The sequence below is a fragment of the Pyxicephalus adspersus genome, chromosome 2 (assembly GCF_032062135.1).
Source record: "Pyxicephalus adspersus chromosome 2, UCB_Pads_2.0, whole genome shotgun sequence".
Classification (NCBI taxonomy): Eukaryota; Metazoa; Chordata; class Amphibia; order Anura; family Pyxicephalidae; genus Pyxicephalus; species Pyxicephalus adspersus.
In genome coordinates, this window is record NC_092859.1 from 40,627,945 (window position 1) to 40,648,334 (window position 20,390).

The window sequence follows — 20,390 nt, forward strand, 5'->3', positions numbered from 1 at the left end:
GTCCTCCTGTCATGGTTCGGACGGATAGCTTCTATTAAAATGAATTTTTTCTCTAGATTACTTTATCACTTTTGCACTCTCCTGATCCCCATTCCCGTCCATATTCTACATCATCTGCAAATGAAAATTATGCACTTTATTTGGAATGGGAAAAGAAGCAGGGTCCAAAAGACCTGTGTGCTTCACATACTCAGGGAGGTTTGGGATTATATTATATTATCAGGGAGGTTTGGGATAATAAAATCCATTAATATAGATCAGCGCAATTAGCCCAAATCTCATTGTGTATTGTCTTTGGTCCCAGGCCCCAATGGATAGACTTGAAGGCTGGCTTGTCCACAGCTTCCTTTATCTGTCCTTATCCTTATGGACTTCAAAGAAATTTAGACCTCAGATAACCTGCCCGGTGCTAACCCATTCTCTGACAGTTTGGGATAAGCTGCAATCTCATCCTCAAACCTTCTCAACCCATGCTCCTTTAACTCCACTATGGAATAACCCAGAGTTCTCCCCTGGTAAAAACTGTAACAGTTTTCAGTGGTGGATATCCAAGGGCTTCCTGAACCCAAAAAATGTGTTGGATGTGGGAGGAATGTTTGGCTTAGATTATCTAACTAGCAAAAGGGAACTTCCAGCTAGAGAATATTTTAGATATCGACAGATTAAGTCATTTGTCTGGTCCAAACTTAGAATGGCTTACCCTCCTTATACACCCACTCCTTTTGAAAGTTCTTGCCGATCTCTAGCCGATAAGAGAGGCCAGATATCTTTGCTATAACTTAGCAACCCCCCCATGCAAAACTTAAATACATGGAACAATGGGAACTGTCACAGGACAGGACTGTCGAAGGGCGCAGGTCATCTGACTCTTGATCAGCTGCTCCCTTGCCTCAGAGGACTAGAGTACTCCACAGACGCACTCCATCTGCTGGCAGGCATGTGAACAGCATCTGCTGGTGGGTTTGGTGTCTGTGGCTCACATGACCCACTCTCATGACATTACATCCCCTTTTTAGGAAACTGGCTGGCTAGTAACAGGAGGTTGCCTGGACACGGAATTCCTTGTGGTTCTGCTTCCAGATTTCTACTGCTCCAGTTTGTGCGTTCTGTTCCTGATCTATTTGTGTACCGACCCTGGCTTGTTTCCTGACGACTCCTGTTTGCTGCCTGCCCTGACCTTTGGCTTGTTCGACTATTCTTTGGCTCTCGCTCTGGCACTACGTTTCTGTACCTCCTAGTTAGCAGCCACCTGCCTTGGCGGGCACGGGGGCTGCAACCTGGCAGTAGCTCACCGCACAACAACCTCACCTCTGGAGTCTCTGGAGAAGACAGAGCTACTGCTTAGACCCTGCACCCGGTGCACGTCTCCACCCACTGGGTTGGTGACACAGAGGCTCCACCATTTTACCCTATGGAGCTGTGACAAGGATCTTGGGGTATGCTGGGAAAAGGAAGACTGGGATGAAATATTTTTAGCTTTATCTAGTCTTCCTAAACTCGGGCCAAGTTGAAGCTAATTGTAAGGTCTTATTGCAGTGGTACCTAGCCCAGACCGACTACCAATATACACCCCACCTATTTCTCCGTTTTGTTTTAGAGGGTGTGTGTCTAGAGTCACTATGTTTCATATTTGGTGGACATGCCCAAAAGCCCAAGTGTATTGGTCTGTAGTTTTCTTGGTGCTACTTCCCATAATATCGATAAAGCTCCAGAATCTGCATTGTTTAGCAAATTGGATTGCCCCTTACCCACCTGCTCGAGAAAATTGATTGGACTGATTTTATTAAGCTACGTACACACTTCCAATTATTATCGTTGGAAAACGAACGACGAACGATCCTGCACGATATATACGAACGATCGTATAGCACCGATCCTGCACATAGAGATAACGACACGATCGTTCGTAGATTTTGTATACACAATAGATACGATCGTTTAAGCGATAGAGGAACTATGTGCACGACAGGAAAGTGAACGAACGTTCGTTCATTACGCATGCTCAGACCATGGACGATCAACGAACGACCGTACACACGAACGATGTTCAACGATCGTCGTCCAATCCGATCCGCCGCTCCGGTCGTTCGTTTCCAACGAGTTTCCTCGTTCATCGGCGTCGTTGGTTACTTTTTTACGAACGATTTTTTGCCCAATCGATCGTCGTTCGATTGGAACGATAAAAATTGGAAGTGTGTACGCACCTTTAGCTGCTCGAATCTCCCTGGCAAAAGCTTGTAAACAACCTAATATCCCCTTTGTATCCCAAAGCTGCAAAATTTAACTGAATCATGGTTAATGATAAGTTATCTAGTATGCTCACCGAGAAAATGGAGAAATTTGAGCTCATTTGGTCCCTCCCTTTGGATTAATTACAATTCTCTTTAATGTCTTTCATTCTGACGATCAATATTGCTAGGTCTCCTCCCTTTCCTTACTCTCTTTGTCTGGTTTCCCCCCGTTTCCCCCCCTAGTCTCTTGTTCTCCTGTTCTCCCTCCACCTCCTTCCCTTTTGCCCTTTCTTTACCTATATATACATTTACGGTCTAACCCCATTTTTGTTGGATCAGTATATTAATGTTTTTATTTATTTTTTTTCTTCCAGTATGTGACATTTTCTGTTTATCCCACAATATGTATGCTTTTTATTTTGTTAAGCTTGTATGCATAAACATACACCACATAAAAAATTATTCCATGCCAGAACTTGTCACATGTTACAATGATCATTGTTTGGAAAGTATTCTTTTTTTAATTCTCATCCAACTGTTTTGTAACCTTTGTTCATGTTAAATTTTCAATAAAAAGATTGAAATACAAAATATATGAACCATACCTTTCAATTTTTTCCCCATTTTTTCTCATTTTCTTCTCTACTTTTTACCTTTTCAAAATCTGACCGCCATAATTTTTTTATCCTTTTTTTCTTTATCATTCTTCCTAAGTTTTGTCATTTTGATTCAGAAGTTCATATGACACTCTGAATTATTATTATTAAACAGGATTTATAAAGCCCTAACATATTACGCAGTGCTGTACATTAAATTGGGGTTTAAAATGATAGACAGATATAGACAGTGGCATGGGAGGAGGATAGGACCCTGCCCCGAAGAGCTTACAATCTAGGAGGTGGGGGAGGTATCACACAATAGGAGGGTTGATATGGAATGGTGGGAAGTAGTGAGGGTTTTAAAGGACAAAAGAAGAAGATAAGCAAGTTTGAAAAGATGAGTTTTGATTGCTGTTTAAAAGGAGCAGAAGGTAGGAGCAAGCCTAAAGTCCATTCCAGAGAGTCAGGGCAGCTCTAGAAAAGTCTTGGAGCCATGCTTGTGAGGAGGTTATGAGTTAGGAAGTCAGTAGTAGGTCATTGGAGGAGTGAAGAGAGCAGCTAAGGCAGTATTTTTACACCAGGTCAGAAAGGTAAGTGGGACAAGAACTGTGGAGGGATTTGAAGGCAAAGCACAGAAGCTTGAATTTGATTCTAAGGTGAAACGGAGGCCAATGAAGAGTACTACAAAGTGAGGTAGCAGAAGAGGATTGGTGTGATAGATGAATGAGTCTGGATGCAGCATTCATTATAAATTGTAAAGGAGGGAGTTGGGTTAGTGGAATACCAGAGAGGAGGATGTTACAAGTGTTTTAGGTCTTATTATGTTTATTTTGTTTTAAGATTCTGTCCTATACATAAAATGCTCACTTTTTCTGCAATAATTCCATCACTTTTTTGTAATGGAATTACTGCACTACCTAGATTATCTCTATCCTGAATGTCTTGAAATTTTACAGATTTTCATGTGTGGTCAATCACAATGCATTTTTGTACTGTTTTAAAATATTGAAACAATGGATACAAAAAGAAACTCAACAGATACCAAACAAAAGAACTCCACTATTCCCTATACAGACCAATAAATATACCACTCACTTCTTGGAAGATATTTTCTGTAAAAAGAATCCCTGGCGCTCACAATAAAAAACAAATACGAGTGATGCATTTGTGTATTTCTATTGTGTCTGCTGTTACTCTTTGAACTTAAATGTGCATGTTCCTTTGTCATAATCACCACTTGTATTACTTATTTTGTCCTTATCTATCCAAGAGCCCAGTAATTATTTGTCCATTAAAATATCTGGCTAGCTTTATTATTAGTGTCCCTGGCAGGCTTGTGGGTGTAGAAGAGTATGATTTGTGAGTCATAGTCCTCCCAAAAAAAAAAAAAAATTGAATAAAAATGTTATTCAAATATCTTCTTTATTTTACCTGTTTGCTTAAAGTGGTCATTTCAATAACTTCTGAACAAACTGAATATAGGCTTTCTTAATGTACGCATACTGCAGCACTTGTACAGAGTGCATACATTATGCAAGTAGTATACTAAACAACAACTCATGATTTATTTCATCAACTCCATCTAGGGCACTAAGACAATTAATTAGCACCCACCCACATACATAAACTCATATACATACAGCTACACACATACATATACCCACAAACTTCCACCAACATACACACTCAAACATACACACACCCACATAAATACACACTCATAAATGCATAAATACACAAAAAAATGACAAGAATCCTGACCATTTCCCCCTCCATCCAAAAAAAAAAAGTTTGGCCTTCCATACACTTCAAGCTAATCCCTTCCATGCACAAAGATTGTATTTTTGTGTAGCTTTATAGCTCTTGTAGAACTATCAGTGCATGCAGCGCATGCTGGAACACAAAACAGATGGAAAGCCATTGTTTGCCCAGCTTTAGTGGTTAATATTTATTTTGTGCCTATTGAACAGGCAGAACCTAGTTCTTCAATAAGCCCAGAAACATGTCAATATCTAGTTGATTCTCACCACCAGCACCCTGTGTGATGGAAGGTGTACATGGAGAAACCATGCACCCTTTACAACAAGTTTTAGATTGATTCCCCAGAGTTCCTTGCAACACATTTGATAGTTGGGTTCCTGGCTGTCCTGCTCATGGTATTACTTTGCATTGTGTGCACACACCTGATAAAGCAAGTTCTGTTTTCCTTTGACAGTGCTAATTATATATCATCTGCATGAAGAACAATTAGTTGTACAGCATAACTGTGGCATGGAGCATTTGGAGCTGTCACAATGGAAGAGAACAGATGTCAATACGTATTGAGCAATAAATGTTTGATAAAACCGTGCTGTTTTCCTGTGTAACTGGTGGGGAAAAAGATCATTTTCCTAACTACTGCTGAGTTTCTGAACAAGGAACCAGGATAAAGCTGAAAAAGTTAGAACAAAAAGTAAAAAATACATTTTATATTTTATAAATATGGGTTCAAAACCTCAGAAAGCAAAGCAAACAAGAAATTGTGTTTATAGAATCCAGGTCAGTTTTTAGAGAAGCTGTTAAGGTAGAAATAAACCCATCTGGAGGCGTTTCGGGGTTTTAACAAGAGAACCTGTCATTTTGCTTTGCATTGCCATGGAGTATACAAGTGATATCAACATATAAAAATGTTAAAAAGAATCACAGTTAGGGTATTTCAAAATCTTATTTTGATTAAAAAAGTAGAGTGAAAAAACTGCAGATATTTCTATTTGCTGTTTATGTCTTTACTTTCTTCCTAATAAAATGCTGAAATCTCTCCAAGGGAAGGGTAAACCCCCTCAAACATCCCTTTTGGAAGTCTTCTGTTCTGGTGACCACCAAATTTTCTCATCACTTTCAGTCTGGGTGACAAAGTTCTCCAGGACAAATAGTAAAGGTGTAATTTCCCAAGGGACACATACAGGGGCCCTCACTCTATCTCAAGTGAAAAAAAAAAATGTTTTTAACAATTCACCTCCAGGTTGGAAAGAATATATAGATTTGTAAGTTTTTCATTTACCAACTACAGTTGTAAAAAGGTCACCAAACTTTTCACATACTCAAACAATAAAAGGTAGGAACGAGTAATATTTTGGTGCAGTTTATCTCATGTCTAGGTGAATGATTCAAATGTGCTGAAGACTGTTCCAGCCCTTGGCCATCATAATATCTGAACACAGGAAGGCTAACAAGCATGTTTTTTAAGAAATGTTCTTCAGGACTGTATATTGGGACCCTGCCCAGAGTAAGTAGTAGGAGCCAAAACATTCTTACAGCTGTGCTAATATACCAGAGGTGATCTGTGACTTCTGTAACTTCCTGATAGCATTAAACTGACTGGGTGGTACAATAACAAGTGGGCAATGTTTAAATGCTTAAATACCTATTGCATTACAGATATATATATATATATATATATATATATATATATATATATATATATATATATATAACTATATATAATATATATATATAATGTTTGTAGGCTGTCCCTTTAGCAGTTATCTGTACTAAACTGTAAACTCCACCTTTAGAAGAAATCATTAGCATGGAGGGGAAACATCGGCATGAGTGGTTTCAAAATTACATTTCTTTAGCTGTGCTTTGTTCAGATAGCTTTACAAAAAGTAACCTAATCCTTACCCCAAGGATCTTACTAACCTTTTTGTTCTACCCCTCTCTGACTATAGACCATGAAGGTGGTGGTGTCAATTAACTAGGTTGGGACATAGCTAGGTGAATATACTCATCTTTCTTTTTTTAAACTGTGTCCAGAGGTGGGCATCAACTATCGCCAATTCGCTAAGGGTGGCATTTTTTCCAATGCCAAGCAATATATGAGGCATTCTTCCTACTAATCACCATACAATAAACTAATGCATTGTGTGCTGTAGATATAGGTATTAAAGAAGGGTTCACCGAAGACCTGAAAGTTAGGATTTTCTCAATGTTATAAAAAAGTTGAGAAATACTGGTCCAAACATTCAGACATTACTGAACTACTCTATGCAGGTCAGGGGTGCGATGTTATATGAAGTGTCTCAATGACCAGCACAGTTTATGAGCATGAGGATGCGGTAACTGTATCACAACCTCACCATCTATGTGAACTAGGCCTAAAGCAATATATTCCTATAAAGCTATGTGACTCACAAAAAAACAGACCAATTTTTTAAAATCTCCCCCTTCCAAAAAAGATTTAAATGTTACAGGCACACAAAATGCACCAGCAAGGCACATTCAGTACTGCAATAGAAGCACAAAGTGACAATCTAATGAAATAAAAATATATTTGGGTTATTTTTTCTCCGATAATGATTGTTGATATGTCTGCCTTGAATCACTGTGATCATTTATTAGTAACAGTGTGGGTTGAGGCTATTAAGCAAGCATTGGGCAGCCTTGTAATTATAACTGTTTATGCTCATACTGCTATGTATTTCCTAGCTATGGAGATCATGACCAGGCAGCCAATATTAATTTATAATAAGGCACTAGCAGAAATGGAAGTACACCATTTCATTTTACATTTAAAGAGATATATCAAAAAGTGGACTTCCCCTCTCCTTTGATGTATTTTCACTAAGAACCCAGTATCATAGGAACAGTTTCTACTGGTAACCATATTTCTGTGTTGCATGCATTTGATGGAATACTACATGGAGGAGGAACATAACATAACCCTTACTTAAAGCCATAGGTAACCCAAGGCTATGTTCACACTGGCAATGAGATTGTGGTGCAGTTACTGCTTCCTCATGCCAGTGAACTGCTGCCTCCTATGAAACTCCTCTTCTGCTGCATCCCTTTGTGATTCCCTTCATTGGCTTCCATTTCACCTGATATTCATATTCAAGCTCCTGTGCTTTTTCTTCAAATCCCTACACAGTTCTTGTCCCACTTACATTTCTGCCCTGTTAGAAAATTACTCCCCTAGCCACTCTCTTCGCTCCTCCCATGACTTCCTCACTCATAACCTCCTCACACGCATCGCTCCAAGACTTTTCTGGAGCTGCCCCAACTCTCTGGAATGGTCTTCCTCATCCTATTTGGCTTGCTCCTACCTTCTGCTCATTTAAAAGAGCACTCAAACCCCACTTTTTTAGACTTACCTACACATATTCCTCTGTCTAAAACCCTGACTACTTCCCATCAATATCTCCCCTCCTAATGTGTGAGACTTCCCCCACCTCCTAGATTGTAAGCTCTCCGGGGCAGGGTCCTCTTATCCTCCTGTGTCTCTGTATGTATCTGTCTGTCATTTGCTACCCCTATGTATTGTACAGCGCTGCGTAATGTGTTGGCGCTATATAAATCCTGTTAATTAGTAATAATAATAATAATGATATTATTAATACTTTGTTTTTTTCATATGAGTGACAGGACAATAAAGAATCTCTCTTGTAGTAACATATTACATTAGCTAGAAAACATTTTGCCATTCGTGTCTCTATATGGAGATTTCTCTACACTTCCTGTCCGGTAGACTCAATTGAAGCCATTCTAAACATAGGTTCTGTGGAGTTCCTTGGACTGTGGATGACAGACCTTCTATTTGCTGATGCCTGTATGGTTTTTGAGCGCCTACCACTTTTGAGAGCCAGCAGTATGACACCAGAGATTTGTTTACCTGTGTTTAGGGTAGTTTTCCAACCCACCACTATAATGAAAACATTATCCAAGTTCCCAATAAGCGACATTTGTACCATTACCACCCAATGAATTAGTTTTAGCAGGCGTTAATCAAGACCTGGTATTAATTTTAGAGGGTTCCTCTGGGGTACAACATTGAAAAAAATATATCTTTTCTAATCTGTTAGATAGTTGTCAGGTGAGGCCCAAAAAGCCTGCGACATGGGAGATAGTCGTGGGCCGGCATGACTGAGGGGGGAAGGCCAATAGATCATGTGGAAAGAGGGTTTGAGTGGTCTGATGGGAGAGAGATGTCAGGATATGTATTTAATGAAAACAAAGGGAGGGATGAAATGGAGTTTATAAAATAGAAGGAAAAGAGAGGAGGTCAGAAATTTGCAAGTTGGAAGGAGAAGAGATTAGAGCACTGTACTCACCATGTCTTCCATTGATGTCACTCTTGCGGCACAGTGGCGGTGTGAGGTCCTCAAGGAAGGGGGTTTGTGTAAAAAGTGAGTGTGGAGAGCCATCTTTGCTATGGGGTCTCAAAAAAATTGGTTAATGGAGGCTTAAGTGGTGTTAACTTCGGTGTGGAGATGCGGGATTGATATCATTCCTGAGGCTGTAGAGTGGCGCCTGGGAGCCTGACGGATATATCAATTTAAACGCAGATCCAGTGTCAATGGGGTTGAAGGAATTAATACCTGTCGAGGACCTGCCACCCGAGAAGGACAATGGTATAGTTAATAAAGTTGAAAAGGAATGGTTATATTATCATTTGGTATGTTTGTGTTATTTAAAGATAATGTCAATTAATAAAACGGCCGTAGGGCCAATTTCACCATACCCGCAGGTATCAGTGTGTTATTGTGTGGTAATAAGGGTGTGAATGGGAGGGGGACGTGGTATAGGTAGGTTAAAAAGGCTCTGGCATACCTCAGTCATGTAAACAAGTGTCTCCACTGGAAGATTTGCCTTTTAGATGACAACTCAAAATTTTGGATTAGGTGTTTAGGACAATTAGAAAAACAAATGTGACATAAACAACATTAATACCCTAACAGAGCTCCTAAATCTTTATTAAATCCAAATGTAAAAAAAAAAAAGTAGTTTTGCCTACTGTTATACTTTACACCCATTATATAGTACAGCTTCAGTCCTGACTCCATACAGAGAAACTCGAAACAGCTGCAAATGAAACAGACAAGCAAAAGTAAAGAATATCTCTGACCCCAAATGTTATTCCAGCAATTGGGAGGAAGCACCCAACAACATGACATTTCAATCCATAGATAATAAGTGAAAATAGGAGATTTCCTTGAAGCAAAGTGGTTTAGCCAAGTTCTCTACATGTTAATGGGCCTCCTTAGGATCCACTTGCACTGCTGTTACCATGGTAACAAGAGTTGGAATTAAACCACAAGGAATGTTGATACATTCCCCTCGTGTTGTTACATTATACTCATCAAACTATTTATCAAAGGTGAAAATTGCAACATTTCCTGTGATGCTGTTTTAATATTGTTGTTTTCATTCAGTATTAAAGACCACTGCTAGGAATGTCTGAAATTCTTTTTTATATGTAAATAAAATACACAAGCACATTGCACACCGTCATGGTTTTGTAAAATGCAATGCTATTGTATGCAACTAAAATTTTGTCAAGCAAAGCTTTCCATCTCAAGCCGTAGGATGATTGAAACGACATAATAGGAAAGGACATTGTCAAGGCCACTTTTGTATTTTTGGGACTAATTTTATCTTTAAAAAAATATCAAACGCATAAAAGAAGAAAGAAACCAATTTTCAAGCTAAAGAACACTGCCTACCTGGAATGTTACTTTATACATTCTGGCAGCAGTTCTGTTTGCATGCAATATATATATTTATTCTATTGTCCAAAGCAATTGTTTTTTAATTCTAAAATAAAAATCTGGTAGCTTCACTCCCTGGCACATTTCTGCTTATTGTTGCATAGCGCCTAAACCAGATTTTTTTTTTTTTACCAGTATATCGTAGCCTTTTTAACACGGGGGAACCCATGGAAATTGTTCATGTCTTTGGGGAACCCCTGCTATATTTACTATACCCACAGCTTACAGTACAATATTGTGAAGGTCAGTGGAAATAATGTATATTACATTGCTGGTCAATGGAAAGAATGTCTCCCTTACAGATTGGCATCTGTTAAACTGACCTGGGAGGCACAAATTGTTCATTGCTCAAGGAATCCCTAGCTGCCTTAGGAGGAACCCTAGGATTCCATGGAACCCTGGTTCAGAAACACTGTTCTAGAGGGGGCAAGGAGTTCCTTGAGCAGTTGCTGAGTGACCTCTGATCTGAAGGCAATCTCAAAGTCCAGGGGTCAATGCTACTTTGGCAGAACCATTGATATGCTGCCAAATACCTTCTTAGCCTTATCTAAGAGTGACATTCTAATTACCACTGTAAGGGGCATTTAATTACCAGCAAAAGAAATGACCATAATTTTTGGGGTGTTGGGCTCCCCTATATTTCTATTACATTGGGGGTCTTTTGGTTGTTGGAGTATGATGATGGAGCCATAATTCATTACCTGTAACCAAACATGCAAAGAGCTCTTTTTGCTCAAAATATGTATTGCTAAAAGTTTACAGCATTTCTAAAATTACATTTTTCTGCTCTTGTTTCAGATCACATGTCACACAATTTTGACACAAGTTGAATCATTGTTGTTATGCATTGTCAGACGACAGTTGCTTTTCCCATTCTGCACTGTTTATATGCTGATTGCAAAGCCATAAGCCCAGTTATAACAGTTGTGCATAATGGGACAGCTTCACTATACCCAGTTACAAAATGCCCTTTTTGGGAGATTAGGGTCTTCCTTCCAAAAGAACCATGTGAACTATCTCTGTCCATGAGTTGGTGCTTGACTACATCGTAGTTAACCCAATGCTTTCAGGTTTGGCACTGCATGAGTAAATTACATGATTTAACTGCCCAATGCAGCAAACTTGTATGAAAATCTAATTTTGAATTGTATAGGAAAATGGGATATGTAACTGTAAAGCTACGTACACACTTCCAATTATTATCGTTGGTAAACGAACGACGAACGATCCTGCACGATATCTGCGAACGATTGTATAGCACCGATCCTGTACATACAGATAACGACACGATCGTTCGTAGATATTGTACACACAATAGATGCGATCGTTTGAACGATACAGGAAGTTGCGTGCACCACAGGAACGTTCGTTCATCACGCATGCTCAGACCATGGACGATCAATGAACGATCGTACACACGAACGATGGTCAACGATCGTCGTCCAATCCGATCCGCCGGTCCGGTCGTTCATTTCCAACGACTTTCCTCGTTCGTCTGCGTCGTTGGTTACTTTTTTTACCAACGATTTTTGCCCAATCGATCGTTCGTTCGTCGTTCATTTTGAACGATAAAAATTGGAAGTGTGTACGCAGCTTTAGAGTCTTGTGTCTCCTTGTATGTGACTACCCCCCTCCCTTGTCTTTCCATAAATAAGGGGCTGCAAACTGACCAAAAGACCACATAATAGGTGCCTGTGTGTCCCTTTTCAGATGATGGATGAGAAAACAATATTGTATTTGTCCAAGGAAAAAAAATCTAAGGTCAGGTTTTATGCGTGCTTTGTAAATTTTGGTACACCTCTCCTTATAAAAATATGGGATGACATAGAATATGATGGGGTGGGTGGATGGGGGAGAAGGCTGCTAATGTCAATCTTTTGTTGAAATTACTGGTTACCTTATTTTTATTCTGACCTTCCAGCATCAATGTATTATGATTCCAATATCAATTATCAAGAAAGCCAATGGCTCCAAGGTGTGTCAGCAGGGTATATGGCATGGCATGTTACAGATACATTGAATGTATTCAAAAAGTATTATGATAAAAACACCCCAAAACTCCAGAGACTTCTGTGCTATCTGTAGACAATGTTTATGTTTTTGAATGCAGATAGCATTCTAGATGCATTTTTTTTAAGTGTACCACCCAAATCCAAAGGTTATCTTTCCTTATGAAGGGTGGTTAAAAGAAGATGCAACCCAAGGATTTCCTTTTAGTGTCATTTTTTGTAAGGGGTAGTTAGGAGTTGTTTTGTGTATATACATTCAATCACCCTCCAATATGAAAGAACACCTATGGATCTGGATGGTTTTATTAAAACCCCTTCAATGAAAATCATGAGAAATGTTTCCAGTAATGCTTAGTCCTTCAAAGTAATGGACCAGACTTTCACTGCAGTGATGTGTCTGTGATGGATTAGCAACACAAACAAAAGCTTGAGCAAGAGTTTCACCTGTGATTGCCTGTAGAGAATGAGTAAGCAGGTTTGACAACCAGCAATCAAAACCATAGTAACATTTATTTTGAATGACATACCAGTCATGGTTGGCAGGCTATCAGCCACCTGGGAGCCCCTGCACGACAATCCATGTGAATTTAGCATAGGAGAACCAAATGATGGATTATTGATGTAATTAGGAAGGAGAGCTGGATCTAAAAATCACCCTGCATGTATATATGTAATATATGTAATATGTATATATGTAATCCAGGAAATAATTCATAAGAGAACAGCCTTTAATCTATTAGAGGATCAACCCAAATATGTGGCTTTTTCATTTGGTACCCATAGAGGAATAGAGTAGCAGAGAAAGAATGATAAGGGAAGTATAAGCAGGTGTGGGGACCAGCATTAAAGTTAACATGTTTCTGTACCCTACAAAAGAAAAGCACAGGTTCAATGTAAATGGGTGCAAATTGTTTATTGGTGTGTAGGAGTGATTTTAAAAGAAGTCTTAAAGGTAAAACTCAAATTGTATTTTAAAAACTTTATTAAGCCAACAAAAAAAAAAACTTTAACGAGCCAATAACATCAAGCTGCATTAAAACAGTAAGAGATACATTTTTTTACCATTGCTTTAGTTTCTAAAATTCCCTCAGCCCTGAGTTCAGACTTATATCTAATAGCTGCAGCTAAAGATTACTGATTTATATGTGTGATATGTATTGTAATGACAACAATCGCCAGCTGGAAGTTCATGTGGTCAGCTTGCAGGGTCTGTGCTTCATAGGAAAGAAAATCCACTTTCTGTGCATCAAATGCATTTTCAAGCACTAATATTACCATTTAATAGCAATACACAAAGCACACCAATATTCAAATAAAAATACACATGCCTCTTGTATTTTTGTATTTAGGTCATGTTTCCTATTTTGTTTTTGGACAATCAACATCTTCCTTGACACATTCCACAGTGATTGAATGTGGCTAATGGAATATGTTCATAACACACATTCAAATTGAAGAAATTGTTTGAATGAGCAGCAAAGCTCTGCTGTGCAAGATATAGTGTCCTGCCCTATTATGCCCTGCATGGTCCTTCATCTTTAGTCAGAAAAGCTATATTGGTCAAGTAATGGGGGCACCAGTATGTGCCAGCCCTCTGCATAAAAATGTGTCTAGTTCTTTTTACTTTTTGCCTCTTGGCTAGTTCTTGGAGATGTTCATCTTGATTCATTGACCATTAAGGAGGCTGCAGGCAGATAAATCATCAGAAAAGTTGCATTCATGAACAAAGATGATTAAATGCTTACTCTTGAACTATGTGTGTCAAATGACTGGCTGCTCGGTGTGTGAAATGTTTGTAAATCCCAAGATGGGTTGTGCAAAATTACAAATCCTCTGGCAAGTAAAAAACTATACTTTTTTCATATGTGCATTAACTTTATTTGCCCGAAGTCCCATTTTAATTGCCATTAATTTTTTGTAGCAATGCCTGAGCCTTGTTCTGCAGTCACAGCATGTTATCACATTCAATAGAACTATGGGAAAATGCATTTCAAAGGCATCATAAAGACATAAAATTTAATCCAAAAAATATATACACGTGTTTGTGTATATACGAGGGGGTGCTGAGAAATTCCTGGCTTGGCCCAGGAAGAAGAGAGCGAGAGTAACGGAATAACACATTTATTCAACATATTCCCCCGAGACTGATGCACTTGGTACAGCGTAGTTGCAGCTTTTCTAGACCGTTTAAATAAAAGTTCTTTGGTTGGGCCGCAAACCAGCTCTCAGCAGCATCTTTGACGTCACAAAATGTCCTTAAAACGTTGCCCCTTCAGGTGTTCCTTCAAATTTGGGAATAGATAATAGGGGGGATGGAGGGCCAATTGGAAACCCATGGTGTTCAATTTGGCATCCACAACGTTGGACGTGTGCTCAGGTGCATTGTCCTGCAAAAAAAGGATCCCCTTGGTCAACTTTCCACTGCGTTTTGTCCTAATTGCCTCCCTCAGCTGGTCCAGGAGGTTAGCATAATACTGTCCAGTGATACTAGAGCCCTTAGGTAGGTAGTCCACCAACAGAATACCGTCTTTGTCCCAGAAAACGTACGCCATGACTTTTTTGGCTGATTTCTGGGTTCAGAACCTCTTCGGCCGCGGGGACCCGCTGTGGCGCCATTCCTCTGACTGTTCTTTGGTTTCAGGATCATAGATGTGGAGCCAGGTTTCATCCTCAGTCACTAACCTAGCCAAAAAGTCCTGTGCAGCTTCAAAATGGGCCAAAACGGCTTTGGATGCTTCTTCTGATCACTGTTCAAACATTTCGGCACCCACTTATTATTATTATTATTATACAGTATTTATTTAGCGCCATCATATTACGCAGCGCTGTACAAAGTCCATAGTCGTGTCACTAACTGTCCCTCAAAGGAGCTCACAATCTAATTTCCCTACCATAGTCATATGTGATTAATGTAGTCTAAGGTCAATTGTTAGGGAGAGGCCAATTAACCTAACTGCATGTTTTTTGGGATGTGGGAGGAAACCCACACAGACACGGGGAGAACCTGCAAACTCCATGCAGATAATGTCCTAGCTGGGAATCGAACCTGGGACCTAGTGCTGCAAAGGCCGGAGTGCTAACCCCTGAGCCACCGTGCTGCCCACTTTCGCCCACTTTCACCCACTTTGCTGAAAGCTTACACATCTCCAGGATAGTGGGCACTGCACGCTCCCGTGAGATGTCAAGTATCTTTTTTTGCGGATATTAACTTGTCCTCAATAATCAGCTCATGGATAGCATCGCAGGTTGCCGGGTCAGTTGAGGATGGGGGGCTCATCTTCAACGGTGAAAATGCCCAGTCTTGAAATGAGATATCCGGGTTTTGACAGTGCTGTAGGAAGGGCACTTCTCCGCCTGTGTTTGTGACATCTCAGTGTGAATGTCCTTTGCTGACTTTTACTGGAGAAACAAAAACTTCATGACGGCCCGTAACTCCAACAACGTGAAACTTGCTTGTGTCTCTGCCATCACAGCTTCTCACTAAAAGAAAAAACAGTTTTAAGAATCGCAAAGACCTGATAATTGCACAGTTACATACTAAGATATTAGGTTGTCATATGCCTCCACACTCATTTTTCTGTTTCATCTGGAAGGGGGCAAAACCAGGATGTTCTCAGCATCCCCTCGTAAACATGATATAAAAGTTACATACTTTTAGCTAGACTACAATGTCTATAATCAGTGTATAAAATTCCTACAAAAGGTGTTAGAAAGGGGCATGTTAAATTAAAAAAAAGGGATACAATCTTTTATTCTTCACCCTAAATATACCAACTCAGGCTGGCACACCCAAAGTCTTTGGGCCATAGCATTTAAGACTGTCAGCAAATACATCTTTTTGGGGAGAAGGAGGAGCAATACTTGTTAGCTCAAAGGAAAACGGAAAACTACCTGTTATGTCCTCATTTGAAGATCATAAAAATAAATATATAAAAATTATTAGTTATTCCAAAAAGTGCCTTATTCGTAACTACATTTCTTTTATATTAGCTTTTTAAAATAACAAGCAGAATCATTTAGTAGGTCAATGAAAGGTTTAGTGCAAAATAAAACTTTAATAGTTAAATAACTTTTTATAATAATGTATATATACACCCAAAAGGAGGGAAAACTGGGGAAGACTAAATGACTTCTAAAAGAGGGATGGTTGAAAAGGCTGTGATGTGCCAGGACAAATGCCAATGTTTTATGTACTTTCTATGGCACTATAGACTATGATGGTATATAAATATAGAGAATAAGGTAATAAATGGCTTAGCACTGGGGTGGGATTTCCAGATAAAGCCGACGAAGGAAAGGCCCCGATCTGGTTCTGAATGTGTAGAGCAAAGATCTGGGTTTTATGTATACCTAACTGCATCTAAATGGAGACTGACAATTTTATCCATGAAATATCATTACAGCTATTTAACAGCTATGAAAGGGTTAGTGAGCCATGCTTACAAACATGTCTTCTGCATATTGTATTCTGCATCCAGGACACAGTCTAGTTCCATATATGGCTGATTGTATACATACACATAGGTGCTAACACAAGCTGTCAGTGTTAACCACCCACACACCGAGAATACTCCCCCCCAACACCTACACACAGGCATTCCAACAGACTGCCACACATATCGAGCACTTGTCTCTGCAATCAGTCCCTGGCTCCCCCTACTTTATATTTATTTCTCTTTGTCCTTCTGTCACAAAAAGCTGTAATCCTTTCCCTGCCATACTGATATAGAGAGGTTTCTGTATTCCCTGTACCCCCTCCCTCCCTCCGCTTTGTCTTTCCTTAGCACTCCTCTCTGTTCTCTGCCCACGCTCGACATGCTGCGTTCCCTTCTCATAGTCATACAGCGCAGTCTCTTTCATATTCTCTGCAACCTGCACTTCAATATACGGTGACTAGGGGTAAAATGCAGGGGTGGATTATGCATTAACCCCTTTCCATATATCATTCCAATATGTTATATGTACCCTGGAAATATGGCTGAAGTTCTCCAGTCTGCCCACATACTGTTGCACCATGGTAGCATTAGGAGTTTAGGCTTAGGGAGAACAAGGTGGCCATAATGGCCTATTATTCTTTGTTTTATGGAAAGCCTATAGAAAGTGGTGGATGATGAGAACGTAAAGATTTCCAATGCATAAATGTACACATGCTGGTTACATAAGCATGGATGGTTATGCTTGAGGAGGTGGAAGAGGAAGAACAATTCGACACTTCTGGTGCTGGTTTATCGCAGGAAAGGAAAATATTGATTATCGTACATGACTAATCACTGTTCCAATAAATGTTTGCAATTAACACCTACTAATGAATACATTCGCCCACTTATTTTGTAATAGTTGGTAAAGTTTTTTAACCTCCAACACTTCTGGAAGTTTTAGAATCTTTTACAAATGGAAGCTTCGTTATATGGTTGGTCAATACTAAATTGTAGGTCAATTACAGGGATAAACATTTTTTTCTTGCAAAATCCTTTGAAAATCAAAGAGGCCAGTAACAATAAAAAAATGTAGTAGGCTCAGGGTCTCCAAGACAGGGAAAAGGGTTAAAGCAATTTCACATTTTATTACAGGTAAATAAAAATATGAGAAGTCATGTTTTTGATTGCAGAAGGGACAGGCAATGTCCCATCTTGGGAGTTCCTTCCTCTGTATGGTCATGCGTTAAGTGTCCTATTTTTTGTAGGATCAGATGTGATTTGCAGACAGTTTGTAAAAGACAGTGATGTGGCTGGGGCCTATCTGAGGAAATTGGTCTGCACACATCTGTACAAGTCTTGGCTTTAGTGCCTTCATGGACCTCTAACTGTAATTCAATATGTGTGTTACTTTGCAAATAAAAGGCTGCTACAACAATTTAACTTAATTTTCCAGGGTAGTCTGTTTAGCGGATATTTCAAAATGAAGTGAGGGGGAGACTTGAGTGAAAATGGCCAGGCAGCCCAGGTAAGCTGTCCCTTTGAATCACCCTAGTCATTACTTGGAAATCAGAAGTATAGTTGGTTATCTGTTCTACAAGGAAACTAAAATAATGATTGTATATCTATCTACAGGTGTGTAATAACACAGCCAGTAAATACTAACGCATAATACAGATACATCCTACAACTGTTAGCTCATTATATGAAGAACGTATTGCAAAGGTTAATGGCCTGGGAGAGTCTATAGCAAGTCAGTAGGGAAACAATAGCAACAAAAGATTACATTCTCTAACGGGAACATAGAAATAGTGGGGCAGAGATAAATTAAACAAACGCTGTTAATGTTCATGTACCATTTTGTTTTCATGCCAATGAAGACAGGGATAATACAGTGGCCAAGGATACAGACAGTATAGTCATTATTCTGGTAGACCAAAAGGCTTACTAAAAGCCTAGGTCTAAGTAAGCAATACATTATACTTTGTGTCAATATAAATATAAAAATCACAACTGATGGAAAGAACCAGAGCACTCAGTGGGGAACAAACATGAAGGATGTGGAAATATCAGAGCATAGATGTATTACTCAAATACTTATATACTCATTGTTCATACACCATACAAAGAACACAAAGTGCCGGATTGAAGCAGTGTTAAGCAACACAAGACAGCAGAGATTTTACTCGCTGACTGCTGGAAGGAAGTATTAAATAATTTAATAATCCCTGTACAATATTACATACTTCAGCATGTGGTTACATCCTCCAGACTAGATATTATACTGGGGGATTCACGAAACTGGAGGACACATGCCTTGTTGCCTAGTTGTCTTTACAGCTGATGTAATGAGAAGTAGCCATTGGTTATTGCCATCTTAAGGTTAAGTTTTACAGTCATGCAAAATTTATAAAAAAAAACAACTTTTCCCCTAGTCCCATTGGATTGGTGGAGTGTTTACATGTGTGTCATTCAGCATAGAACCCAGCTCTATTTCAGGCAGTGCCAGGAAAAGCAGGGATAGACCCACATGCTAGGGGCAATGAAAGTACTGTGCTCATACAAGATTTACATTTTTAGTGGCCACTCGATGGCGGAAAAAGATTGCTGTGGACATAAATTTGGGGGATTGTTCACTGGTGAAACTATCCTGGACCTGTCACCACTGCAAGGTGCAAAAAGAAGGTAAGTGTGTGCCATATTGTGTTCCCAACAGGACTTTACAATACCTGTCCCTAGAGCAAACCTACACAGTCTGGCAGTCACATGACTGTGGCATGCAAGAGCCTTTTCCAACTCCTCACTTAACCCTTACCCCACCTTAACCCTTGAATACCCATGACAACTGAGGTATGGTAAAATTGGCCGTTTATTAAATTTACAGCTTTAACATTTCAACATTTATTGTACAACCAACAATAATCCTCGTTATCAAACATATATTACAATATTAATCAGGTGGCAGGTCCTCGACCATCTTTATCCCTTTTCCCCTTAATCTGGGATCTGCGTTCCAATTGATATATATCTATCACTGCTCCTAGACACCCCTCCACAGCCTCAGGAACCATATCAACCACGCATACCTCCCGCTGTTAACCCATCACCAACCACAATGCACAAACCAGGAGACCCCATACCACAGATGGCTCTCCACTCTTCCCCAACCACTTCCCCTCAAGGACCTCACACCGCCCACACTGCAACCTTAACACCTTGATCACCCAGAACAGGGCGGGAGGGTGGGAACCTCGTCAACTTCTGTCACAATTGTACTGTCCCTCTCTATCACCTTGATCTTTTATGACCTCCTGTGACCCCACCCATTGTTTTATTTATTATCCAATCAACACTTATTATTAACTGCCCTACCCCTCAGACCATATTCCTGACCTATGGCCTTCCCCCCACAGTCATGTTGGCCCCCGCCTAGCTCCCTTCTCGCAGGCTGCAGGGCCTCCCTTTCCCACAACAGGACTTTATAATTTCTCTTCCCTAGTCGGACTACTACACAGTTTCACTACTTAGGATCTTTTTATCTCCAGCACCCCCTGATTGGCCACTGATGATCAAACCCATTTATTGAGTCTATCAGTTTGGAGAGGGGATC